General features: G+C 56.2%; 1 protein-coding gene across 14 annotated transcripts in view; it reads left to right on the top strand.

Annotated features, from left to right (window-relative positions):
- The window catches only part of GATAD2A (GATA zinc finger domain containing 2A), a 94,839-nt gene that overhangs the window by 19,480 nt on the left and 49,016 nt on the right, over positions 1-26,343 (top strand). For all 14 annotated transcript variants that reach the window (XM_051828219.3, XM_051828214.3, XM_070059075.2 and 11 more), the window contains exon 2: positions 21,164-21,254. The gene's annotated coding sequence lies outside the window, so the exon portion shown is untranslated. The remainder of the gene's footprint in view (positions 1-21,163; positions 21,255-26,343) is intronic.

Below are 26,343 nucleotides of genomic sequence, written 5' to 3'. Positions count from 1 at the left end.
CGTGTGCCCATTCCCGCAGTGACCCCTCCCGGCCCTGGGCTGTGGCGGCACAGAGACGTGGAGGGCCGGGCAGCCCTGCGTTCCACCGTCGCAGTCTGGGCTCACCCGGTTTCGCTGATGAACTTTTTCTTCTGGTAGTGGTTACAAGTTTTCCTTAGAGCGAGATAACATGAAATAATGTTTGCTGGCAGCGGTGTTCCTCTGCTGAAGTTAGTTCCCACGGCAAGCTGGGGAGGAGAGCTAACACTGGGTTCCCACTGGCCCCCTGATTTGAGTGCCTACTGTGTGCCAGGCTCCACCCCCAGGCGCCAGGCGCCCCCTAACAGTCCCACGAGAAGTAGGGCAGAACTGTCTCCACTTCATAGGTGAGGAAGTGGGGCTTCCGGGGGCCGGGCTGCCGGCCCAAAGCCACCTGGTGGAGGGGCAGAGCCAGACTAGTGCCTGTGCTGGGTTTCTGAGCCCATGGGTGCTGTGAGTTGCAAGCCCTCTGTGAACATCCCGTGGGGGCTCTTCAAATGTGAGGCAGCTTTCTCGGCTGGGATGCGGTGCACCCCTGCCTGGAGGTGGAGGAGGGAGGCCCTGCCTCGTCCTTGGAGAACGGGGCTCCTAGGTAGTCTTGAAGGGGGCGAGCGGGCAGTTGCCTCTCTGCGTTGACTTCCTCAGCCTCGCACTTGGAGAAAGCTGCCCCCGTGTTATTTTTAGGGCAAGGGGGTTTTGAGTGTGGGAATTTAAACAGCGGTTTTTCTAGACCTTCTCCACCCCCGTCTCGTTCCTTGTGTGTCCCCTGCTCGCTTGTGTCTTGGAAGTGGTGTGAAGAACCAGAGGGCTGTGCTTTGCTGATTTGAATGCATTGTTATTTCCACTCAGATGACATCATTTTTTTTAATGTCAAGTCATCTCTATTAGTGCAGTATCATTTGGCAGATCTTACAATCTTATGTTGATAGTGAGGAAAGAAAAATAATGCTACTCTCAGAAGGAAAAAAAATCCTGGAAGGATTTGTACCAAAGGATCGATAAACTCCCTCATTAGGGTAGCAGTTTTTCTTCTTCTTTTTTTTTTTTTTTTTTAAGACTTTTTGGTGTCATACTTTTGGATTTTTTTTAAAATGTGGGCATTTAAACTTTTGATTAATGAAACACATTTTAGCAACTCCATTTCTCAGTTTTTCACTAGTTTCTCTGACTTGCTTTGCATCGTTTATTTGGTGAATTCCTGGCATTGCAAATGGTGATTTATTTTGGATTGATTTATTCAATTAATACCAGTGTGCATAGTGTGCCACTGGCACTGTGCGAGGAATATCCGCGCGGTAGTTCAGTGAGATTAGTGGGCCAGGAGTCGTCCTTAATCTCATAAACGTGAGGAAACTCACAGGGGCCAAGGAGAGAAGAACCCTGTGACCTGGGGGGCGCAAGGGGGCCTTTCCCCTGCTGGGGTCAGAGGATGAGTAGGGTTAAGTGGGGGGGGGGTGCTTCTCAGAGGCTGGGAGTAGACAGGAGGTGGCGGTCCTGCCTTTCCCTTGAGCAGAGCTGTGGGACCCCGTGGAGCCGATGAGGCTCCCACATGGCACCTCTTTGGGCCTCAGACGACTGAAGATGCCTGCAAGGATGTGGGCAGGATAGAGCGGAGCCCTCCTGAGGTGTTGAGTTTTCTGGTACTCCCCGACTTGGGGAGCGAATGGAGACCGACCCGCAGTCTGGGATGTGCCAGTCCCAGCAGACAAACGGGTTAGGGTCCTTACCAGGAGTTGTGGAGGGCCCCCGGGTGTTGCTGCTGTTGCCATCGAGTCTCTAACCTTTTTTTCTGCCCCTGAGAATGGAGTTAATTTATGCACGTTTGTAGAAAACCAGGAAGGTTGCGAAACGGGCTGGGAGGTGAAGCCTTCCCGCGCAGCTGTCCTGGGGTAATTGAGCATCCCTGGGATTGCCTCCTACCCGAGCGCTGCGGAACCAGAAGAACGGGTTGGAGGTGCCACGGTTGGAGGCTGGCGGAACTGTGCTGCCCGCGCGCGTGGTCGCCCGTCAGGAGGGATGCTCGAGTGATGGGAGCTGTTCCGGGAGGTGACTGAGGCAGGCGCCTCACGCTGCTCTTCTCCCAACTTGTCTCCTGTGCTACCGTGCAAAGCTGCCGCTTTGAATTGAGTTAGGCGGGCAGCCTGTTAAGGGGTGGAGATAAAAAAGACAAGGGTCTTGAAGTGGCCGCTGCGGGTGGAAGTGCGAGACTGGTGTTTTCAGAAACAAAAGTGCGGCCGGCCCGGGACAGGTCCTGCCCGCCGAGGGCTCCGCGAACGTGATCCAGGACCTTTGAGTCAGGAGCGAGTCAGACGCTGGGCTTTCTGCCCCTCCCCCACCCGGCGCTTTCCAGGCTGTATTTGTGACCTCTTTTTGTCTGATGAAAATGTAGGTTAGTCTCTTAGAAGACAAAGGAACTTATTCTAGAAGAATTACCCTCCGGGGTGTGGGGGAGAGGACCCTCAGAGAGAAGGTGTCTCTCCTTCTCTCTCGCTCTTGCGTTTTGAGTTTGTTGGGGAACTTGGCTTTGGGGCTGGGGTTGCTAGTTCTGGGGTTCTCTGTGAAAGGGTGTGGAAACCTGGTACCTGTCCGTCGAGCGCAGTGGGATGCGCCGGGGGGAGCCGGCAGTGCCCGGGCGCGGGCCTGCAGGCACATCAGGACAGGGGATTTGGGGCAAGGTTGGAGGCTGCTTTGCTCTGATGATAGCCCAGTGGGGCTGCAGCCTGGGGGAGGAGGGGCCGTGGCTGGATGAGCAGCCTCACTCCCACCTGACCCACCTCACCAGGCGGCTTTCAGGGTTGGAGCCCTGACACTCAGGCTAAGGGGGGTGGTCCCTTTGCACACACTGGAGGCACTGCTGTGTTCCAGTGGCAGACCAGTTCCTCCTGGGCCGGGAAGGGCCCCCACGTGCAGGCTGCCTCGCTGCTTGCCCAGTGAGGAGGCCTGTGGCTGCGTAGTCAGTCCTGTAGGAGTGGTGGAGGCACCGTGGCTTTGCTCCTCAGCCTGCGTGCCATCACCTCCTGCCGCTGCTGGTGACAGCACCCAGCTGAACCTCACCCTCTTCCCCTAAGGGGCGGTGGTCGCTGCTCTCTGCCCTGGAAGTGGAGCTGGATGAGAACCACCAAGCCGGAGCCGGAAGGCCTTCGCTGCTGCTCTTGTGTCGGGAACGCCACGTGCTGCTGGGATGGGCTGCGGCTGTCTGCCGTGGCTCCTTGCAGCCTTGCCTCAGCTTTGTGCCACAGCTGTCCCCACGTTGCAGATGCAAGAAGGCAGAGCCCCTAACCAGGACTGGCACTGGCTGGGTGTGGTGCGGGTGGGACGCAGCTGCAGCCTTTCTGATTTCAGACTGGTGTGTTTTCTTCACGCGTGAAGAGAAGCAGAGTGGCCGGCTTGAGTGTCCCCTAGCAGGGGAAAGGAGGCAGCCCAGCGACCCGACTTCAGGGGCAGCCCCTCCGTCTGTGATTGGGGACACGGGTTTGCCAGGGAGGTCTGCGTGGATTCTGCCTTTGGGAACTGAGCGGGGCCCAGGCAGGTCTGGTTTTGTCTCCAGGTGGACTCTGGCCAGGGGTGGCAGTAGGTTGTACGGTGCACGTGGTGGCAGCTGAGAGCCCAGGCTGCAGCTCGGTCCCCCCGGACTTCCTCTGGACTTGAGCTCTCCGGCTGGGTTGAGAGCCGTAGGATTTGTCCCTCACTGCGTGGTCAGCCCTGGGTGGATCACCGGGCCTCGGCATTCTCATGTGTTGATGGGGTCTTGACTGTGAGGATGAGTGGGAAATGTTTGCAAGTGGCCAGCGGCATCCCAGCCCCTGCTCCTTCGTTTACCATGGAGACAAAAGCCTCTCTCCCAGGTGACACCTGCGTGGTGATTCCCTTGGTCCACATCTGTCGTCACGTGCGATGAAACCAGCACTTGGGTGGAGGAGTGAGGCCTGCGGCGGGCTGGCAGTTTGGAGGCCTTCAGAGCTCGTCACCGGGAGGTTGCACCCACAGAGGTGGCCAGATCCCCTGGGGGGAAGTGCAAGGCCTGTGGCCCGCAGCCTGTGTGATGCTTCCTCCAGCTACAGCCGTTCTGTGCCCCTAGCCTTCGAGTCCATGGCTGTCACAGCTGATCTTACCTCAGAGGCAGTGGCTCACCACGGTCTGCGGGGGAGTCGCTTCCAGGCCGGCGTTCATGTGCTCTGAGTTTCCACGTTGAATGATTTGTGGTAGTGACAGAAGACCTCCAGTCTGGTGTGTTTCGGACGGGCTTGCTGCCAGCAGGTCCGGAGAGCTTTGTGGATGCCATCTTCATTCACATCCAAGAGGAAGCGCGTTTTCCCCACCTGGTAGTGAAGCCCTATGGTTTCGTGGAGAACGCGGAGCGGCGTTCCTGGTTTGAAGACGTGGATTGACTTGGTGGAGTCGCTCGGGACCTGTCTTAGCACTCCCTCGCCATTGGCGGAACACTTGAACTTCATCTTCTGCTGTCTCCTGTGGTGTTCTGGGCTTGTCGAGGGTTAATGCCCAGCCCGTCCAGGTGATTCCTTCAGGGGACTCCCCAGTCCGCTGCCTCCCCGGGATTGTGTTAGACCCGCTGTCTACACTCTCTGCCAGTCCGCTGGCACTTCTCTTCACACACGTGCTTGGTTAGCGGACCTCCCCAGGAGTTTGTATGTGGGTCGTCTGTCCCTTACCCGCCCTCCCCAGACCTTTAGTCCAGTGTTGTCGCGTCGTCTTGTCACGTTTCTGGCTGGACGAACGACACTGCCTGCTGCTGGAGTCTGGTTGGCGTGTATGTGTGTTGGGGGCTGCCTCGTGGCTCAGCGGTAGGAGCTGCCTGGTCTGCCTGTGCTGTCCTCTTGGGCAGAGGTGCTGCGGTGCTGAGCGACTCGCAGGTAGTTGCAGCCCCCTGTCCGTCTGTATTTATCAGGCCGTAGGCTTTACAAACTGTTCTTGGAAGCTGGGCAGCAGGCAAGCTCAGGATTCACCTGAGCTGGTTTTCTTCTGTGGGCTGCGTCCTACTGAATCCAGCACCAGGCACTGGACTTCAAGATGAGCCAGGCAGCCCTTGGTGTTACGGACTGGAAACTGAGGCCTGCCCAGAGACATGACCTGGCTTAGGCAGACTTGTTCATTCTGATCTCTGTGTTGTTCGTGCCGATTTCTGCACGGCTTGATTTTGTTTTGTTTTAGCTTCCTCCTCGTTTTATTTGCGGAGGTCCATTGGCCAGTTTCCTTCCTGGGGCCTTGTCTTTTTTGAGCCCTGAGGTCATCCTGTGTGTCTGGGAGGATGCAGCAGCTCTCGGGGGAAGGGAGGGGATCTCGGACTGCTTCTGGCTCTCAGGGCTGCCTTCAAAACCAGCCAACCAGCCAGCAGTGTTTTCTGCTCTGGGATGGAGCGGGTGATGGTTTCAGAATCTAAGAGCATGAAGTGGTGTGCCCCTGTCTATTGTAAAAGATAATGGCGCTTGTAGCCGTGCTTCAGGTGATGGGTGAGTGAGCGCGTGAAGATCCGAGAAAGCAGTCCGTGGCAGTGGGGCAGGGCACGGTAAATGTCAGGTCCCACGTTGGCTCTGACAACGTTTAGGGCAAGAGTGAGGCCTTAATTCTCGGCAAAGGATGCTGGGTGGTTCTGGAACAGTGCTACCTGTTTGTTCTTGTGCACCCTGTGTATCTGGAGAAGTCTGTCCTGGCTTCTGGAGTGGTCCTCACCATGTCACAGGAGAACTGGTTAAGGAGATTGAACAGGTTTTTGTTCCGAGGCAAGAAGTCTGGGGTAGGGGGTGGGGCAGAGGTGGAGCCCACAAGGGCCGTGAAGGGCGGATGGACAGCCTTTCCTGCTGCTGGCACCGTGGCACCGTGGCGCCGTGGCTTGCTCACGCCTTTGGGAATGTGGAGGGCGGGCCTTTTTCCAGAGATAAGATCAGGTGATCCTGCCACAGAAGGCTGAGAAGTGGGCAGGAGGTCACCTGGGGAAGGCGCTCAGCCAAGCCGTGTCTCCGTCCTCTGCTGTGTCCTTCTCACTTCTGGGGGGCTGCTTGTAGGGGAGAAGGAAACTTCCCTGAAAGTTGAGTAACTCCCATCTGTGTAGCCAGTCTCCCGAGTCTGTGAGTCACTGTTGGCCATTTTTTTTTCTTTACCTTACTTAAAAAAAAAAGTTATAGAAATTTAGGAGCCAAGATATTACGGTCAATGCCTCATGGAGTGAAATGTAGGGCAGACTGTGTCACCCACAGTGAGGGGAGCAGGGCAGGAGGTGTTGCTGGCGGCTGGGGCGGGTGGCAGGCGTGTGGACAGATCCTTGTGGCCAGGCAGCCCCAGCTCTTCCAGCTGGAGGAACCTCGTGTCAGTCCAGAGTGCTGTGCAGATCTGACATTTGTGAGACGGCGCATCTGATCTGCTGCCCCTCTGCACTGTTCTGAGAAGAGTGCGATTTTCTTGGTCTCAGAGCATCTAGGGCTCCTGTGGAGAATCTGGGCTCTGGGACTGTTCATGCGGAGTTCAGGAAGGGGCGGGAGTTGGCAGCCCCCGTCCTGAGTCTCTGGACCAGTGTGGAGACAGGTCATCGCAGTGACTGTGGAAGCCTTCATTCAGTAGGAGACCGTTGGCGCTTCATCCTGAAAGCCTGGGAACCCCCGGAGGTTTCTGAGCAGAGGCGTGGCGGCCTGCATCAGGCAGGGACCTCAGGGAGGGGGGAGCGGCGGGGAAAGCCATTGACAAGAGGCAGGCGCGAGCCGAGATGGCCTTGGATTTGTCTGGTGGGGAATAAAAAGCAGGGACAGGTGCCGCGGAGAGAGAGACACACACACACGCTGCAGGGGGATCGGGTGGGGATTAACTGGGGGCCGGGGCTGTTGGTTCACCACCTGTTGGAGCCCCTTCCCTGCTCTGCTGGATCCGAGTCCCTGGGGGGTGGTGATGGTGAGATGGCCCATTCTGCCAGCCTCACAAGCAGACAGGGCAGGGTGCCTCAGAGAAACGTCTGGGCTGCCCTGGAGGAGAGGTGGAGGGACACAGGGCTGACCTCAGTGGCAGGAGGCGCTTCCTGGCAATGCAGGGGTCCTGCGAGAGGCTCTGTGATCCCAGGGTTCTGGGAACTGATGGGGAAGCTGCATTTTCTGTGCTTCTGCGCCATCTCTGGAATATCCACATGAATTATCCTAACAGCTGCTGCGTTCTGGTTTTAGGAAGTTTGCTTGTTTTGTTCGCTGCTCAAATGTTTTTGAATCCTGGCTCCTTTGGCATAGTCTGAGGGAGGAGACAGGTGGATGTCCCCCGACCACGACATTGGTTTTGAGAATGGGGAGGGCTCGTGGTCTTGGGAAAGGAAAGGAACCTGGGGGATTTAGCATTTGGATAAAAAATGACTTGGCATCTGGCTGCTGATTACCACTACCCTGTCACGGTCCTTATTTGGAGGCTGGGGTGGGAGTGAGGAATCAGATGAGTTATGCGGGGACAGGCTGGGACATGCCTTGGCCCCCGCCAGTCCTGAGAAGCCCTCCTCACGGGGCCTGGCTGTCCGTCGGGGCTGCGTTCTCTGTCGTCTCCAAGTCCCCTCGCTGTCAGTGGTCAGGGGCCGTCCCTCCCACTGGTCTGTGTCTCCTGTCTGCCGTGCTCACGCCCTCACCCAGTGGTGCTGGTGAGGAGGGAGGCAAGAGCACGTGCACGCCGCTCGGGGATCCTCTTTCCTCCGGTGGCGCCCTCAGTGCATGGAGGGTGCGTGCGCGCATCTTGTTGGAAGTGAAGGTGAAAGTAGGTCCTGGCTTGTGACCGAGGCCAGGCCGTGTTGCATTAATGCTTCAGGCTCCAGTCCTGCTGCCAGGCAGGGACTCAGAGGCAAGGGTTTGGGCAGCCAAGGCCAGGTGGTTGTATGTGCGCATTTGGGGCACACTGAGGGTTTTGGTGCCTTTTTGTTAGTTAGTTTATTTATTTATTTATTTATTTTGACTGAAACAAATAGTGTATTTGTCTTTTTTTTTTTTTTTAAGATTTATTTGAAAGGCAGAGTTACAGAGAGAAGGAGGGAAAGAGAGGGAAAGAGAAATCTTCCATCCCCTGGTTACTCTCCAAATGGCCACAAAGGCTGGGGCTGGGCCAGGCCGAACCTAGGAACTTCTGGGTCTCCCACATGGATGCAGGGGCCCAGGGACTTGGGCCATCTTCTGCTGCTTTCCCAGGAGCATTAGCAGGGAGCTGGATCAGAAGTGGAGCAGCCAGGACTTGCACTGGCGCCCATATGAGATGCTGGCATCACAGGCGACGGTTTAACCCACTGAATCACAACACCGGCCCCATTTTGGTGCCTTTTACAAAGGTGATGAGGATACATAGGAGTCACTGAATTTGCTCTGTGGGCCAAAGGACGCAGCGTGGTACAGCTGGGCTCGCTCATCTAGGCCTTATCAGGCCAGTAAGGGTTAAGTTAGTGTGAACTTGGCAAGTGCTGAGAACACGAATCCTGGGCCTCTGCTCTGCGCCTCCCCTCTTTGCTTGAAGAAGTGTTCCCAGAGCCTTGGGAATGATCTAGCCCGGGCTGTCTGCGGGTCAAGGAGGCCCTGATGCTGCAGCAGGTGGTTCAGAGCTGGGCCTGGAGTGCTTAGAGAGTGGCTCTGGGCAGTCGACTGGCTGACCTCTCTCATCTGTCCACTGTCGGTGCATTCCATGAGGTGTGCAGCTAACAGCGCAGCGCCTGGGTGACGTGTAGGTGATGACAGTGGTCGTGCCCCGTGTATGGCGTGGGTGTCCATGGTGGCATCTGGTTCTGAGGTTGGCATGCAAAGTGCTGGCACTGCTTCTGGCACCAAATAGAGACTTTAAAAACTGTTCACCACTGTTATGCAAAGTCTCTTGTCAGTGTATTAAAGATCATTCTCTGGATGTCCCTGAATTTTTCTTACGTGGGTTTTTGTATTCTAACCGCGGCTTTCTCAGTGGAGGGTCAGAGTCTCGCCTTCCCATCCCTTCAACGCCTGACAACCCACAGAGGGAGCTGGACCCTGAGGATGGTAGTAGCCTTGGTCGTGGGCATGGGCAGGCTGGGTGTTAGGCTAGGTGTTGATGGTGGCGTGAGGGTTAGGTGGGGCCTGGGTCTGCGGGAGGTGTCTGGGGATGCGAGAGGAAGTGAGTCCTAGGGGTGGGCCTTGTTGGCAGACGTAGGAGGATGCCCTGCACACTGGCCCGGTAAAGGCGAGTGGTGTGCGTGGACGCTGATGGCACCCGCCCACCGCCACGGCCCTGGCCCCCCCCCCCAGCTGTCCCTTCACCTGCCCGGTGACCTCCCTGGGGCTGTCCTGCTTGGGTTTTGCAGGGAAGATTCTTTCGGGGACTCTTGGGAGCCTGGCCACATTTAGATCGGTGCTTCTCTGTGTTGTGTGCTTAGTTGTCACCTTAGAAGTGTGGACAGCAAGGTGTGTGCCGGCCTTGTGTGCATTAGTGTGTTTGCTCATGTGTTCCTGCGTGTGTGATGGCCCCGTGTGTGTGTGCTTGTGCAGCCGGCCCTGTCTGCTGGAGTGGAGGTACTCTGTTGTGTACAAGGGGAAGAAAGACATTCTGGTCTGCCGTGGCGTATGTGGGCTGTGTGGCAGTCCTGCCTCTCTAGGCCCCGCCCTCCTTGGGGGTGAGTCTGACACAGTGCAGGCCTCCAAGGGGCACAGCCTGAGGCTGCAAGGTTTTGCAGGTCTTCAGACCTTCTTCCCTTAAGGCAAAGATTGGTGTGTCGTCGCAAGGCACCTCACAGTGCGTGCACCTGAGGTTTAGTGGTAAAACTCTGACCACCGAGGAAGACTGCTGCTCAGCGCAGAGCGTGGTCCTTGTTCAGAGCGCCTGGGTTTGGATCCCGACGGACCTTTGAGTATCCAGGAACACTTAGCTTCCTTAGACCCGTCGTTTGTTCCCAGCTTGGAGGATCCTGGGGATCTGGTGGCTTCAGGTCCGTCCTGTCCGCTGCAGCGGGACAACCTGAGCACTCTGCCTGCTGCTGAGCAGGCACCCGGCCTTGCCTCCCAGGAAGCGTCCAGTGCTGGGCGTGATGGCAGAGGGTTAGAGGTGAAAACTGGTCCTTCCCCTGGGTCGTGCTGAGATCTGCCAGCTACTCGGGGCACTGTCCCTCTGGATGCTTTTTTTTTTTTTTTTTAAGTTTTATGTTATTTATTGAAAGGCAGATTTATTATCGAAAGTTACAGAGCGAGGGAGAGACAGAGAGAGAGATCTCCATCCACTGATTCACTCCCCAGATGACGGCAGCAGCCAGGCTGAAAGCAGGAGCTGAGGAGCTGCTTCTGTGTCTGCCACGTGGGAGCAGGGACCCAGGCCCTTGGGCCATCCTCCACTACTTTCCCAGGTGCACCAGCAGGGAGCTGGATCGGAAGTGGAGCCTCAGGCTGGCCCCTCTCTGGATGCTCTGTCCTGAAGACAGGCATTCTGGGAAGTCAGGCCTGCCTGTGAAGCATCACTTGCCCCGCAGGTAGTGAGTTTTCTGCCCGTGGCAGCTCAGGGGCTTCTCCCCAGAGTGGAAGAGGGGCTCGGCTGGAGTCGTGCCCTGGTGCTCCGTGGCCACGGGACCTCGCAGAGGCAGCAGGTGCGCTGTCTATTGGCGAGGGAAGGATGCTCACCTTTCCAGGAGGAGCCTGCCACAGGGCGCTTCTTTAGAGACAAACCTACCACAAGCATAGAATGGCTGGAGGCTTTGTTTCTCCGCGTGAAATGGGCAAAGCCCAGCAGCGACCATAAAGCTAATCCAGGGAGACGGGCTCTGGAGGCCGCCTGGGTGGCGCGGCCCTGGGGCTGCTGCCGGCACTCCGGGGCCCTGCGGTGCGGGGTTGGTGTCTTCTGCCCCGGGGCTGCTTGTGCTCCTCGCTCTGATTCCCCTGTTCTTCCTGGTCCTGGCCGCTCAGCTGCACCTCCTGGCCGCCTGCTCTCCCTTTTCAGAGTCGGCCCTGCGGGCCGCGTGTGTTTTGGAGTCAGGTCATGCAGGTCTGTGTGTGCACAAGAGCCAGGGCCGCCTGTGTGTGGAGCAAAGTGGGGTGCTGGGACGGTCGCATTCACCCCGTATCCGGGAACGCTCGTTGTGGCAGCTCAGGGCACTTCCAGCCTGCAGTGGGTGAGGAAATACAGGCCCTCTCCGTGCAGACGCAGTGCAGCGCCGTGGACGGGGCCGCTCAGCGTGGCCGCTCGCTTTGGCCTGGGCCTCCCTGTTGGGTGGACAGGCCTGCTGCCCTGAACTTGAAGGGAGAGTGACTTAACTGGGGTTTTCTTTCTTAGTGGCGCTGACTGGCGGGGCCGCTGTGTGGCTGGTTGTGTGGAATCTCCCTGGTCTAGAGGTGGATGGCACTGGAACTTGGGATGCAGACTCCCATGGGCCTGTGTACGGGCCGCCTCGTCAGGCCCCGGTGTTCCAGGGAGTGGATTTGGGGCCGTCTGCAGTGTCTCTGGCTCCTACGTAGAGGAAGAATTTGTGCCTAGGATGACCATCCATCTCTGTCATTCATCTGACAAGTGTTTCTTTTTTTTTTCTCTTAGATTATTTATTTATTTTTAAAGATTTATTTTATTTGAAAGGCAGAGTTAGGGGCCGGTGCTGTGGTGCAGTGGGTTAATGCCCTGGCCTGAAGTGCCGGCATCCCATGTGGGTGCCGATTCTAGTCCTGGCTGTTCCTCTTCCGATCCAGCTCTCTGCTGTGGCCTGGGATAGCAGTGGAGGATGGTCCAAGTCTTTGGGCCCCTGCACCTGTGTGGGAGACCAGGAGAAGCTCCTGGCTCCTGGCTTCGGATTGGCACAACTCCGGCCATTACGGCCATCTGGGGAGTGAACCAGCGGACGGAAGACCTTTCTCTGTGTCTCTACCTCTCTCTGTAACTCTTTCAAATAAATAAAATAAATATATATATATAAAAGGGCAGAGTTAGAGGGAGAGAGACATCTTCCATCTGCTGGTTCATCCCTCCAATGGCTGCAACAGCTGTAGCTGGGGCAGACCTAACCCAGGAGCTTCTTCCGGGTCCCCCACCTGAGTGCCGGGGTCCAAGCACTTGGGCCATTTTCCGCTACTGTCCCAGGCGCATTAGCAGGGAGCTGGAACCGCAAAGTAGCAGCTAGGAGTTGAACCGGTTCCCGTATGGGATGCCCGTGTCAGGGTAGGAGCTTTACCTGCTTCGCCACAACACTGGCCCCAACAATATGAATGTTTTTAATGCCGCTTGACTGCGTTTAAAAACAGTTGAGGTGTACATTTTTTTGTGTTCCTTTACCTCAGGTTGAAAAAGGTGGGCTTTTGTGAATTCAGGAGGAGCTCCTGCATCCCTGTGCAAGCACCTGTTCCGTCCTCCAGGAGTGAGCTGAGGGCCTAACTGAGGTGCTCACACCAGGGGCCTCGTGCCAGGCACTAGGGGGTTAAAGGTGAAGCCGCGCGTGGCCCTCGAAGGCCCATTGTAACATCATCAAGGGAGAGAGCCTTGGCGTGCAGAGATTCCGTGGGTTTTCTTCAGCCCCGGGAGGCCAAGGCCGCCTGCTGGGGAGACCCTAGGACCCCTGAAGTCTTCAAGGGATTCAGGGAGAGCAGCGGCCAGGGACGTGAGGTCTGCGCTCCAGTGTCCTGCTCAGGGAGCACAGGTATTTCTTACTCCTCCCGGAGCTGCCTGGGAATTCCTTAGCAGGGCACTTGGTGGGGCGGGCGTGAGCATGCGTGCTTGGAAGCTCCGTCCTCCCGTACTCTCTCAAAGCAGGACACTCTGTGCCCTGAGGTGGGCTTGCGAGCAGTCCTTCCACAGCCCGGTGTCCGCTCACGAGTTCAGGGTCCACACTGTAGCTGCGGGGGTGTGTCCCATCCCACAGGTTGAGGGCGATTCTCCCCAGAACTGCTGCCCACCTCCAGTGCCAGTCGTGAACCTCAGCTTGGCTTGTGCTTTGACTGCCGGATCCAGGTGGATCCAGGTTCCCATAACACCCCCCCACCCCTCCCCCGGGGTTCGGCTGACTTGCCGCCGCAGCTCAGAGCCCTCAGGGAAGCAGTGCTGAGACCTGCTTTACTATGGAGAGTACGAAGGATGGGGGGGCACGGAGCCTCTGTACCCTATCTGGGCTCCCACCTTGTAGGAACCTCCGTGCGTTGTGCTGTTTGGAAGCTCCCAGGGCCCAGTCCTGTTGGTTTTATGGAAGCCTCATTTCCTACTCATGGCTATATCGCTGACCACCTTAACCTTTTTCGGCTCTTTCCACTTCTCACCTGCCAATCCAGCCTTGGTCTTCCTGGGGACCAGCCCCATTCTTAGGCTACCTGGGGACCTCTGGCTTCAGTTCCCTTATTAGCATATAAAGACACTTGCCACCTCGGGTGTTAGGAGTTGTGTGCCAGGAAAGGGGACACAGCCAACTGATATTCACAGTACTGAGGCTGGGTCTCATTATTACCAGAAATGATCTCTCTCTTTTGTTCTTATGACCTTTTCAGTGTTCCTTAACACTGTAAAACAATAAGCATCATAATGCTGCACACTGGAATCTTACAGAATCTTAGAGCGTGACTTTTTTTTTTTTTGACAGGCAGAGTTAGACAGAGAGAGAGAGACAGAGAGAAAGATCTTCCTTTTCCATTGGTTCACCCCCAAAATGGACGCTACAGCTGGTGCTCTGCGCCGATCCGAAACCAGGAATCAGGTGCTTCTCCTGGTCTCCCATGCAGGTGCAGGGCCCAAGGACCTGGGCCATCCTCCACTGCCCTCCTGGGCCACAGCAGAGAGCTGGACTGGAAGAGGAGCAACCGGGACAGAATCCAGTGCCCCAACCGGGACTAGAACCCCGGGGTGCCGGCACCGCAGGTGGGGGATTAGCCTAGTGAGCCGTAGCGCCAGCCTAGAGCCTGTCTTAAAGTCCAGCATATGTAGACATTTCATTTCTAGGCATTTTATTTTTATTAGATTTATTTATTTATTTATTTGAAAGGTAGTTATAGGCAGTGAGAGGGAGAGACAGAAAGGTCTTCCTTCCATTGATTCATTTCACAAATGGCTGCAATGGCCGGAGCTGCACCGATCTGAAGCCAGGAGCTTCTTCCCAGTCTCCCACGAGAGTGCAGGGGCCCGAGGACTTGAGCCATCTTCCACTGCTTTCCCAGGCCATGGCAGAGAGCTGGATCGGAAGAAGAGCCCCCAGGAATAGAACTGGTGCCCATATGGGATGCCGGCGCTGAAGGTGGAGGATTAACCCACTGTGCCATGGCGCCCTCCCCCCAGGCATTTTAAATGTGAGGGTTTCTCTGCAGCTTTGAACTGCCCAGGGGCACTGCCCAGCAGCTGTTGGGGAGCAGCGGTGGGAGCACTGAACATTCAGACAGAAAGGAAGATGTTTTGAGGACAAACATCAGTCATGGCAGTAGAAGTGGAAACTGGTGGAATCCATGTTGTGGCGTGGGAGGTTAGACGCTGCCTGTGACGCCAGCATCCTATGATGGGAGCCAGTTCAAGTCCTGGCTATTTTTTAAAAACATATATTTATTTGAAAGAGTTATATATAGAGAGAGGTCTTCCATCCTCTGGTTCACTCCTCAGTTGGCCACAACAGCCAGAGCTGTGCCGATTTGAAGCCAGGAGCTTCCTCCGGGTCTTCCATGTGGGTGCAGGGGTCCAAGCACTTGGGCCATCTTCTACTGCTTTCCCAGGCCACAGCAGAGGGCTGGATTGGAAATGGAGCTGCCAGGGCTTGAACTGGTGCCCATATGGGATGCCAGCGCTTTAGGCCAGGGCATTAACCTGCTGCGCCACAGTGCCTGCCCCGTGACTTGCTATTCTAATTAAGGACAGCCTTTATATTTGTATCCTTATGTTTTTCCTCCAGTCTGTGGTGGAAACATTGTGGCTGAGTATTGACAACAAGGATAGGATTGGGTAGGGTGGTGCCTGGTTGTGGGGACGATGAGATGAGGAAGAGCCTTGTTTGTCATGGGGCAGTGGATCACCGGTTGGGAAGGGAACCTCCTGGATGCTTGGTGTGGGATGTCAGATGTCCGTGAGTGGAGCTTGGTGCCGGCCGGGTGAGCTGGTTTTATTTGAGAGGGAGACATAGACAGAGAGCTTCCATCTCTGGTTCAATCCCCAAATGGCTGCAACAGCCAGGACTGGGCCAGGCCGGAGCCAAGAGCCTCATCTGGGTCTTGCACGTGGGTGCAGGGGCCCAGGTGGGTGGGCTGTCTTCTGCTGCTTTCCCAGGGGCTGCACTAGCAGGGAGCCGGATGGGAAGCAGAGCAGCTGGGACTCAAAGTGGCACCCACATGGGAGGCTGGCGTTGCCGCGGCAGTTTAACCCATTGTGCCCCAGCGCTGTGAGTGGGAGAAAGGCCGTTCCTTCCAGTGGGAGCAGCATTGCAGTGGGGGGGCCAGGTGGTGGGAAGGTCTGAGGAATGGGGAGGAGGCCAGGTGGTGGGAGCCGGGAGCTCGTTAAAGGGATATTTCAGCAAGTGCATGTGAAATGGAAATAAAAGATGGTGCCTGTTTTCTGTGAATTTTTGATGTGCCCCATGCATATGTGTGCACCTGGGGCTAAAACAGGAAGGGTGTTAGAGACCACAGTGGGCGCTGTGAGCACTTGGGGGCCGAAGGGGCGCTAGGAACAGCTGTGTTGCTTAGTGTGTCCCTCCCTCGGGTGGCCATGGCTACTGTAGCTGAGGGAGCACAGGCAGGGACAGACCAGGGGCCTCAAGGGCGTGGACTGACATGGACTGACTCACTCCAGAGGGTGGCTAAGCTTCAGAGTGACACTGGGACTGTGCGACCCCTCTGTTGCCAGCTCTGGTTGCCAAGACAGGCTTGTGCAGCCCGCCTTGCTGTTGGCTCCTTGTCCCTCCTGGGGCCGGTTCTTCACGTCTCCAGTCTGCCGAGTCATACTGTCCCCCACTCCATGGGGACACGGGGTTAATGAGGCTCTGTGCCTTGGCGAGAGCAGGTAGTGTGCTTCGTGTCCCCTGGGACCACCCTTGAGCCTCTCCTGTGTGTCTGCCCTGCCTTGTCGGCACCGTGCTGCCTTGGCTGAGGCCACTTCTGTCCCTTACTGAGCAGCCCATGGGGCACGTTTGCCTTCTGATCCTTCAAGGCTCAGGTGGCACTTTTGGCTTTCAGGCCTTGCCATCTCTGTCACTACCACGCGGCTCTGCCCTTGCAGGAAAGAGCCGCGGTAGGCAGTATGTACTTGCGCACTGGGCGGGGCTGTGTCCCAGCAGGACTTTCTGTGCCAGAGCAGGTGGCCATGGCGGTAGTGTGCCAACCCCCAGATCAGAAGATGTGACCTTTGTCTTGCGCATCCTGCCCTAGCTGGCCAGCATGTTACAGCAGCGTGATGTCTGGGCTTTCTTGGGATGTTCTACTTGGCCCTGCCTCAGTTCCCCCCGTAGACAGTTTGGTACCAGTTGTCAGGCCCTTCAGCAGTGAGGGTCCAGGTGACCTTTGTGAAGGGCGTGGGACGCTCAGTTTGCGCAGGACCCAGTAGACCCAAGAGAGGGGCAGGGAGAAAGTAGACAGTATTTTGGGGTCCAGCTTGAGCTTTGTCATGTCCCCAGGACCAGGTTGAAGCTGAAGTGCCAGATATTTGCGTGTAGCCCTGGGTGCAGAGTTCCTGAGGCAGCACAAGTGTTAGCACAGATGGTGGAAGGCCTGGGCCCGTGGAAGGGACAGCAGGCCCCGGGGGTACCTCACAGAGCCCAGGCTTCCCTGACAGGTGCCAGCCACCCCAGAGATACCTGGGCAACCCCAGCGTCTCCAAGGAACTGGGCTCCCCAGACAAGCGGTCCTCCTCGGCCCTTGCCTCCTCCCCTCCAGTTAAAAGGGAGCTGACAGCGTCTGCTCGAGTTGGAGAGGATAAAGTGGCAACAAAGGAACTCTGCTGCACAAAGCAACAGTGACTTGATTTCATGCAGATCACCATGGCCACCACCTGCTGCGAGGGATCCGCCCCCAAACTGTGTGTGTGTGTGTGTGTGTGTGTGTCTGTGTGTGTGTGTGTGTGTGTAAGTGGAGTACCCAGGTGCAGGGTCAAAGCCAAACCATAATGATTTATCGAGGGAGCGGAAGAGTCTCTCATGAGTTGGTAATTGTGTACTTAAGGGTTACTTGATACTGTTTTAAATGTATGGGTTGGAAATAAAAACAGTAAAAGCTCCCTGAACCCTGCCAGTTCAGGGTAGATGGCAAAACAGTCCACATGGTCTATCAGTGGAAAGCGATTACAGTTTATTCTCAGCCAGTGCTCCTCGTTCTAAGAGTGAGGAGTGTTATCTGCTTGGTGTTGGCTCCTTCCAAATTCCACACTGAGTGTGTGGAGGGCCCCTCATGTGCAGTGCTCAGTCATCCCTGCGCGTGCGTTCCAGTGTCCCGAGCACAGCTGTGTGGCAGACACTGTCCTAGGTGCTTGAAGGGAAAGCAGGCCTCAGGCAGGCAGCCACGTCCCCTTGTCCTCGCGATGCTGGTGTCGTCGCTGGGTGAGAAGGTCCGCAGAGACAGGGCAGCTGCATCGTGTGGCGTGTGGTGTGTGGTGTGTGGGAAGGGGCCAGGGTGTGGAGGAGAAGGAACAGGGTAGGAGGAGGGCTGGAGGCCTGGAGGGGACAGGGCAGCAGCTGAGCGCACACACTCACAGCTGCCATTGGGACTGGGCACCCATGGGTACTGGTTAAGTTTTTGGGTGAACAGTGCTGTGTGTGGTAGTTCGGTTTAGGGACACGTTCAACTTGGGGTGCAGGTTGGAGAACTGACTTTGAATTGCCACAGATGCTGAGATTTTGTTTAAAACACAAATGTCCCCAGTGGGAGGGTACCTGTTGTTGGAGGCAAATGAAGTTGGTGATGGGTTGGGTTGGTGGGTAGGTGCCGCTGGGTCAGACCTCTGGGGCCAGAAGGGGCCAGGGCTTCCACTCTGAGTGAACGTGGAGTCTGATTCAGAGGCGGCCTTCCCAGCGGGGTGGGGTGGGGGCGGGGGGTAGTGTGAGAAGTGTTCACAGGCCGGATGTATTTGATGGCAGAACCAGCAGCATTGCCTAATGGACTGGATGGTCAGGGGAGTCCCGAGAGGGCCACGGCAGGTTTTAAGTCGGGCGTTTGAGAGAGTGGATTTGCCACAGGCTGCATGGGGGAGCCGTGGTGCAGTGTGGACATCTGAAATGGCCTTGAATCCTCTTGCGTGTGCCCTGTATGTTGAGATGTGACCTTTCTTCATGCAGTTAACCCTTGAGGAAGACACAGGGTACTGGGAGCTGGCGCTGTGGTGTGGCAGGTGAAGCCACCGTCTGCAGTGCTGGCATTCCATGAGTGAGTTCTGGTCCTGGCTGTTCTGCTTCCAGTCCAGCTCGCTGGTACTGTGCCTGGGAAAGCAGAAGATGCCACCTGAGGGGATACAGATGGTGTTCCAGGCTCCTGGCTCCCGTCTGGCCCAGCCCCAGCTGTTGGGGCCATTTGGGGAGCAAACCAGTGGGTGGAAGATCTCTCTCTGTAGCTCTGCCTTTCAAATAAATAAATAAATCTTTTAAAAAGGAAAAGGGAGTAGGGTGCTGGGATCCTGTTGAATCATTTCTCCTCCCGTGGTCGGTAGTTTGTGTTTGATCTGCCTGTGTTCCTACTTTGTGTGATCGCTGTTTTATGGTAAATCTCCACACGGGTAGGGTAAAGCCTCCAGACTCCTTCCTGTTCTTGCTAGTCGAGCGCTTTTGTGTTTCCTGGTAAGTTTTGGAACGAGCTTGTGTTTTCTGCAGAGAGTCTGCTGAGTGTTTCTGCCTGAGATTGCGGTGAATCTGCAGATGGATCTGGGAGAGAGCTGACGCCTGCTGGCCCATAAGCCAGGCGCGTCTCTCCGTTGCTTATGTTTTCTTCCATTTCTCTCAGCGATGTTTTATTGCGGCACATCTATGCTAAGGATGTCATGAGTGTGTCTTTGTGAGACTCTGGTTGCTTGTTGCTGCTGGGTTTCCACGGCGTGGGTGCCCCTGACTTAGACTAGGGCGACATCCCGGTACCTGTCAGCAGTTGGAAGCCATCCCGAGTCAGAAATGCGTTTACTGCACTTAATTCACATCCTGGTTAGCAACACAGCGAGCGCGCTACTGCGGCGTCCCCATTACTCTGCCTGGTTATTCCCCTTGTGATGGGGGGGTGGCCGACAGGGAGCCGCGGCACTGCTGCTGCCCAGTGTGCCAGGAGAACATCAGACGCACATTGCCAGCCCGAGGAGAGATGTGTACTCAAACTCTGAGGTACAGTTTCTACTTACTATGTGTCACCTTTGCACGGTCATAAAGTTGAAGAACTGTCAGACTGCCAGAAGCTGGGGACCATCTGTGTTGACCTGGATCTCGGCAACAGTGCAGGTGCTTGGGCTGTGTGGTTGCAGAGGCTCCCACCTCCGGGGCAGAGTGGCCTCAGCTCGGTAGGTTTGGAATAATCAGGGTTCTCGGTGCCTGTTGGGTTTCCCAGCCCAACTGGGGCCAAAACCGTCCTTCCCTGGGAGCCAGCCCTGGCCGTGTCTGCAGCCAGCTCTGGGCCTCACTTAGAGGTCACCATGCACCCCCCAGTGCCCAGGGTCTTTCTACAGAGCTCACTGGTGTGTGCTCTCATCTGTACTTTGCAAGTTCCCTTGTGAGTGTTTCTCGCCGTCCGCAAGCTGGATTGCTGTGGATCCAGTTTAAAAATAATGGTCTCATAGCAGAGCAGACTCCTTCCTGGTAATCCTGTTGGTGCAAGAGCGACAAGAGGTGATGTGGACAGTATTTGGCGACTTGCAGTGGACAGATCTGCCTGGGAGTCGGCCAGCTCACTGGGTTCAGCCTCTGGCTCACAGCCCTGGACATTGGACGTCTGACGTCACAGATTAGGAGTGAAGTCCGTGACCTTGGGAGAGTTCCTGAACATTCTTGAGCTTTTCCTTTTACCATTTTTATTGTTAAATATTTATTTGAAAGGCAGAGTTATAGAGAGGCAGAGAGCAAGAGAGAGCGAGAGAGGTCTTCCATCCACTGGTTAACTCTCCAGATGGCTGCAGTGGCAGGAGCTGAGCTGATCAGGAGCCAGGAGCTTCTTACAGGTCTCCCAAGTGGGTGCAGGGGCCCAAGCACTTGGGCCAACTTATACTGTTTTCCCAGGCCACAGCAGGGAGCTGGATCAGAAGTGGAGCAGCCAGGACCTGAACCAGGGCCCATATGGGATGCCGGCACTACAGGCAGAGGATTAACCTACTGAGCCACAGTGCCAGCTCCAAAGACTGACTTCTTTTTTATGCCCCGAAGATTTACTTTATTTGAAAGGCAGAGCTACAGAGAAGGAAAGAGAGATTACGTCTGCTGGTTCACTCTCTAAATGCTGGCAACAGGCAGGGCTGGGTTAGGCAAAGGCCAGGCATCAGGAACTCCATGCGGCTCTCCCATGTGGGTGACAGGGACTCAGGTACTTGGGCTGTCATCCGCTGCCTTTCTAGGTGCGCCGGCAGTGAAGCTGGATCAGGTGGAGGGCGCGACTCAAGTCGGCGCTCTGAAGCTGGGTGCCGGCGTGGCAAGTGGTAGCTCCTGCTGCGCCGCAGCACCCACCTCTGGCCGTGGTCTTCCTGACCGTACAGCAGGCGCCCCTTCTGGGCAGTGTCCTGCGGAGGTGGCCCTTGGGGTCAGGGAGAGCTGCCTTGATCCTGTTCTCGGGCGTATCACAGCCTCAGTCCCCTGAGAGCAAACCCAGTGCTGCCTGGAATGGCGAGTGCTTTCGCAGGGGTCCAGCGTCTTTGAATTCGGGGCTGTCTGTGTAGACTTCACTGCGTGAGCATCCCCAGTCCTGCCGATGTGCGTGCTGGGAGGCAGCAGTGGTGGCTCAAGTCCTTGGTTCTCTGTGCTCAGGTTGGACACCACACTGGGCTCCAGGCTCCTGCTTTGGCCTGATTCCACCCTGGCTGTTTTGGGCATTTGGAGAGTGAACCAGTCGATGGATACTCACTCTTGTTTAGTCTCTCTGTCTCTGCTTTTCAAATAGAATGAAAAACATAAGTAAATAAAGATTTTTAAAAATGTCCTTACTCTTGTCTCTGTTGTAGAAGGCATTGCCCTGTTGGAAGTCTAAATCTCACTGCGCAGTTTCAGGGGATGGAGACATTCCAGACCGCCGCTGTGTTCCAGAAGCCTCCCTGGGAAACTCAGTGTTTCTCTTTCTGTCATTCGGTTTAGGTTGTTGGGTGCGTTGACGCAAGCTGCCTTTCGTGCGAGTAGCCGCAGCCATGACCGAGTGGTAGGAGCAGCATCCTGGACCTTGAAGCAGGTGAGTGCTGGGGCTGAGGCCTGTGGAGTGAAGGCTCCGCCTCCTGCAGCCGCAAGTCAGCTCTTGGACGCGTGAAGCCAAGTGCTTCCTCGATAGCCGATGGCCAGCCTGGAGCAGATGGGGAGCAGGTCCCTGTGGGGTTGCAAGCCCAGGCCTGAAGAGGATGAGGATCGGGGCGATGATCCTGGCCAGGTGGCCTTTGCCCTGTGCCCATCCCGTGATTTCCCAATGCTGGCCCAAACAGAACTTTCCCTTGGTCACTGCACAGCACACGGCCCCATGTGGAAGCTCAGGGCTGGTGCCCCTTGCCCTGTCCTGTGCGTTTGGTGGGCAGCTGAGCCGGCCCTCCTTGCGCCGAGCTCTGCAGTGAGGACCCTGCCAAGGTCTATGTGAACCCAGCAGGACAGAGCCTGGCATGTGTGTGGGGTTTTCTGTGACTTGGGCCCAGGGACGCCTGCCTGGGGAACACTTTAGGACTGAGCAGGGTCTCTTGGTGACCTCGTGGGTCAGCTGCTTTGTCCCACTGAGGGAGGGTGATGTGGCTCAGAGTTGGCGGGCACGTGTCCAGGGGCTCAGCCCCCATCTGACAGCATCCTGATGACTCCATGTTGTGAGATTTGGCTGCTCTGGCTTGCCTGCTGTGGCATTTGCAGTCTGTGACAACTGGTGAATTATTTTTATGGGGTTTCAGCTTTTACCTGCCCATGCATGGCAAGAAAATACGGCACTGTCAAGTGCTTCTGGTGTCAGCAAAACATTCCTGAATGTTCTGCTAATGAGACCAGATCTTCCTGTTGGTCATTTTGTTCTGTTTTCAGAAAAATTGAGATATACTTTGTACATTCAAAAAGTAATTCAGTGGGGGTTCAGAGATTGTGCAGTTACCACCATTATTTAATTTCATACACTTTCATCACTCTGGAAGAAACCCTGTATCTGTCAGTAATTTGTGCTCATTTTGCCCTGCCCTGGCCCCTGGCAGCCCCCCACTCCTCTGCTTCCTGTCTCTGTGGATTGGGGTGGTCTCTACATTTCCTACCCGTGAAGTCACATACTGGCTTTTCCCACTCAGCATCAGGTTTTCCAGGTTCTTCATTTTGTAGCAGTGTCAGTGCCTGGGTCCTGTTCGTGGCAGAGTAATGTGCCCTGCATGGCGGTCCTCAGTGTGTGTATCCGTTCATCTGTCCACAGACGTTTGGTTGGTTTCTACTTTTTGGCTGTTGTGAACAGTGTGTGTGTGTGTGTGTGTGTGTGTGTGTTTTAAGGTTTATTTCTTTGAAAGAGTTTACAGAGAGAGAGAGGGGGGGGGGAGAGAGATCTTCCATCCACTGGTTCCCTCTCCTAGTAGCCACAGCAGTTGGAGCTGGGCCAGGCCATCTGGGTCTGCCGCATGGGTGGCAGGGACCCAAGCTGCCTTCCCAGGGTGCATTAGCAGAAAGCTGGGCTGGACGTGGAGTAGCCAGGACTTGAACCAGTGCTTTGATGTGGGATGGGGGCGTCCCAGACGGTGGCTTCACCTGCTTTCCGCAACACTGGCCCCTGTGTGTCACTCTGAAATGGTTTCAGGAGCGTCCAGACTGCCTGCCCAGGTGGCCGGGCACTATTTTACGTTTTCCTGGCCCTGTACTGGGCTCCCAGGGTTCTTGGGAGGTAAGGGTAGACTCGAGGTCTGCGGGTTTCGTGGAGATTGGGGTTGGCAGTGTGCCTAGCGCCCACTTCCTGGTGCGGGTGCCAGTGTGCCACCACTGCCATTTGGGCGTGTCAGACATGACAGAGGCAGGAGGAGGACCGGGGGCTCGGAGTCCTGCAGCCACAGTTGTCCTGGTGTTTGTGCTGTGGCGTTCACTGCTGCTGAGGGAGAAGCCCCTGCAGCCCAGGGGCCTGGGGTGGAGGTGTGGCCTGCCCCTCACCCGGCTTCCCAGGGCGCTGTCTGAGGGCAGTGGGACGTGCTCAAGGTTCTCCAGGTCCCACGCCTGGCACCTGTGCCTCTGTGGGTCCCTTCCCTAACTCGGAAGTACAGGTCCTGAGCAGCAAGTTGTTCGTGAGTGAGTGAGTGAGTGAGTGGGGAAAGCTCTTGTCCTCGCCAGCAGGCCGCAGGGAAGGCACAGCCGTAGCAGGAGGAGCACCAAGTTAGGGGGTTCAGAAAGGAACTTCCAGAGGCCTGTTGTCCCCACACTCTGCATGCCGGGGTTTTAAGGCTTATAGATAGGTGGGGTGTAAGTCAGCCCAGCATGTTGATTGATTGCAGGTTTGGGCCTCCTCTTGGCTATTTCCTGGTCAGCACTAGCCGACACCTGCTCTCGGCCTCTCTTCACCTGGGGCCTTCCCATTCCTGGCCCCAGGACTGAGTGGGCACAGAGGCGGAGCGGGGCGGGAGGAGGGCTGGCTCCCTGTGAGGCAGGTGAACAGTCCACACAGTGCCCGCTGCGTGCCTTCATGTTCCTGAGCAAGTGAGTCAGGCTCTGCTCCGGCTAGTGGGCGGGCAGGGACACTGCTTGTCCCACAGGTCCGTGCTAGCCCGTGTGCTAGGGTTAGGATCAAAACGGCGTGGCTGTAGGAAGTCAAGCCAGTGGCCTGTGGCCCGAGTGTGAGTGCGGCTGAGTCTGACGGTAGCACTCAGGCACGCTGGAGCTTCACTGGGCCCTCTCTGAGCCCTTGGTCAGACCAGAGGTGGGCACGGTTGCGGTCATGGGATTGGGCTCTGCTGTAGTTCCTTTTGGGATTCCCGACTCCTTGGAGTGGGGTTGACGGTAGCCAGCAACACTGCCTGTGCGTTGGCCCTTCACTCTGGCCGTTCTAGCTCTAGAAACGGAGCCCAGAGGGAGGGTGGCGAGGAGCCGCTCTGCGCAGTGCTCAGACAGCAAGGCGGGAGCGGCGCACACGTGTTGTCCGGGTGGAGCTGGGGTCCCAGCGGCGGGAGGAGGCGAGGAAGTCTTCGTGAGCCATGTGGTGGGATGAGTGGGCCAATGGCAAGCGGAAAACAAGACAAAGACGAGATGCTGAAACAGCCGTGGGGTGCTGGCATCGGTGTGTGCCTGTGCATTATTCCTGTTTTTAAACTGGCAGCAGAAGTGAAGCAGAGCACAGGGTGACTCCAGGAAGCGGGGTGGAGGTGGCGCTGGGGTTCCCTGGGCCTCCTCTGAGTGTTCCTTTAGTTCTTTCTTTAAAATTTATTTATCTGAAAGAGTTACACAGAGAAAGGAGAGGCAGAAACAGAGAGAGAGGTCTTGCATCCACTGGTTCACTCCCCAGTTGGCTGCAATAGCCGGAGCTGCACCAATCCGAAGCCAGGAAGCAGGAGCTTCCTCCAGGTCTCCCATGCAGGTGCAGAATCCCAAGCACTTGAACCATCTTCCACTGCTTTCCCAGCAGAGAGCTGGATCGGAAGTAGAGCATCTGGGACTTGAACTGGCGCCCATGTGGGAGGCTGGCACTGCAGGCGGGAGCTTTACCTGCTACGCCGCAGCACCGGCCTCCCTTTGTTTCTTTTATTTTTTACTTACTTATTTTCATTTGGAAGGTAGACAGAAATCTTCTATCCTGTGGTTCGTTTCCCCAATGCACGCTCAGCCTGGCTGGGCCAGGCCAAAGCCTTTCAGGTTTCCCACATGGTGACAGCAGCTCAAGTACTTGAGCCATCACCTGCTGCCTCCCAGGGAGCACACTGACAAGAAACTGGGTCAGAAGTGAAGTGACGGTCTCAAACCAGGCTCTCCCGTATGGAATGTGTATGTCCCAAGTCCCGACTTAACCCCAGTGTCAGATACCTGCCCCAGAGCGTTCCTGTCCTTGGAGCTCCATGTGCTCGTTGTATGTCCACGATCACTGGCAGAAGCAGGCCAGGTGGTGGTGATGGTGGAACTTCTCACAGATTCAGGGGCAGAGCGAAGTATGTGGGCCTGGGTGCCCGTTGAGGGGGCTCAGTTGGTGGCTTACCCTCTCAGGGAGGGTTCGTTTCCCGTGACTTCAAAGCCCAGTGAGCAGTTGGACTGTGAATCTGTTAGTGAGAGAAACCCTAAGGGCAAACAGAAGTTTAGAAAAACAAACCTTAGCCTGTTTCTTGGGATTCACAGTTTTGGTTTCAGGATAACAGTGCCATTATTATTCCAGTCGGGTGTTGCAGGAGGAGACAAGGAGTTAATGTTTCTAAGAAAGGAAAATGCAGACATAAAGTCACAGCGCCTAAGTAAAGCATTTAATTCTAAATCTGTGTTGGGAGTGTCGCGATTGTGTAAGGTGCTACCTGGGTTGTGTCAGAAGGACCCAGTGGGCCCCTTGGCCAAGGCTGGGATAGGTGGGGGTGAGCTCGCTCAACCCGTCCCTGCGCCGAAGTGTTCAGAACCCATGGGCAGGAAAGGAAAGACTCGGCCGTGCCTTGTGGAGACTGTCCGAGGGAAGTGGCGAGCATTTGCACGTGCCCAGTGGACACGTGGTTAAGTTGTTGACGGTGTCGTGGTGCTCGCTGGTTGTGTGGACACAGACTGACTCCTTCATTCGTGAGCACCAGCACGAGGCCAGCAGGGGTGGGCGAGGAGCAGCAGGTGGAAGGCACGAGGCTGGTCCGAGAGACTGGGACCTGGGCTCGTGCTGCGTGCCACCCGTCTTCCCATTCTCTTCACATCTGTGGGCATGTTTGAAATGTTCCCTACTGAAAAGTGTAATCCCAGCGTGTGACCACGTAAGCACTTGTCCTCGTATAGAGAATGAAGTGTTTTTTGTTTTTGTTTTTGTTTTTTTTTTTTTCTGACAGGCAGTTAGAGAGAGAGAAAGGTGTTTCCATTGGTTCACCCACCAAATGGCCGCTAAGGCCAGTGTGCTGTGTTGATCCAAAGCCAGGAGCCAGGTGCTTCCTCCTGGTCTCCCATGCGGGTTCAGGGCCCAAGCACTTGGGCCATCCTCCACTGCCTTCCAGGACACAGCAGAGAGCTGGACTGGAAGAGGAGCAACCGGGACAGAACCGGTGCCCCAACTGGGACTAGAACCTAGGGTGCCGGTGCCGCAGGTGGAGGATTAGCCTAGTGAGCCGCGGCGCCGGCCAGAATGAAGTATTTTTAAAACATGCAATCTTATAGGTGATCAATAGGATAGT

The sequence above is a fragment of the Oryctolagus cuniculus genome, chromosome 16, assembly GCF_051225735.1.
Source record: "Oryctolagus cuniculus isolate XC-2025 breed Fujian yellow rabbit chromosome 16, ASM5122573v1, whole genome shotgun sequence".
Taxonomy (NCBI): Eukaryota; Metazoa; Chordata; class Mammalia; order Lagomorpha; family Leporidae; genus Oryctolagus; species Oryctolagus cuniculus.
Note: the sequence above shows the minus strand (reverse complement) of the source record. Positions and strands in the feature narration are given on the sequence as shown.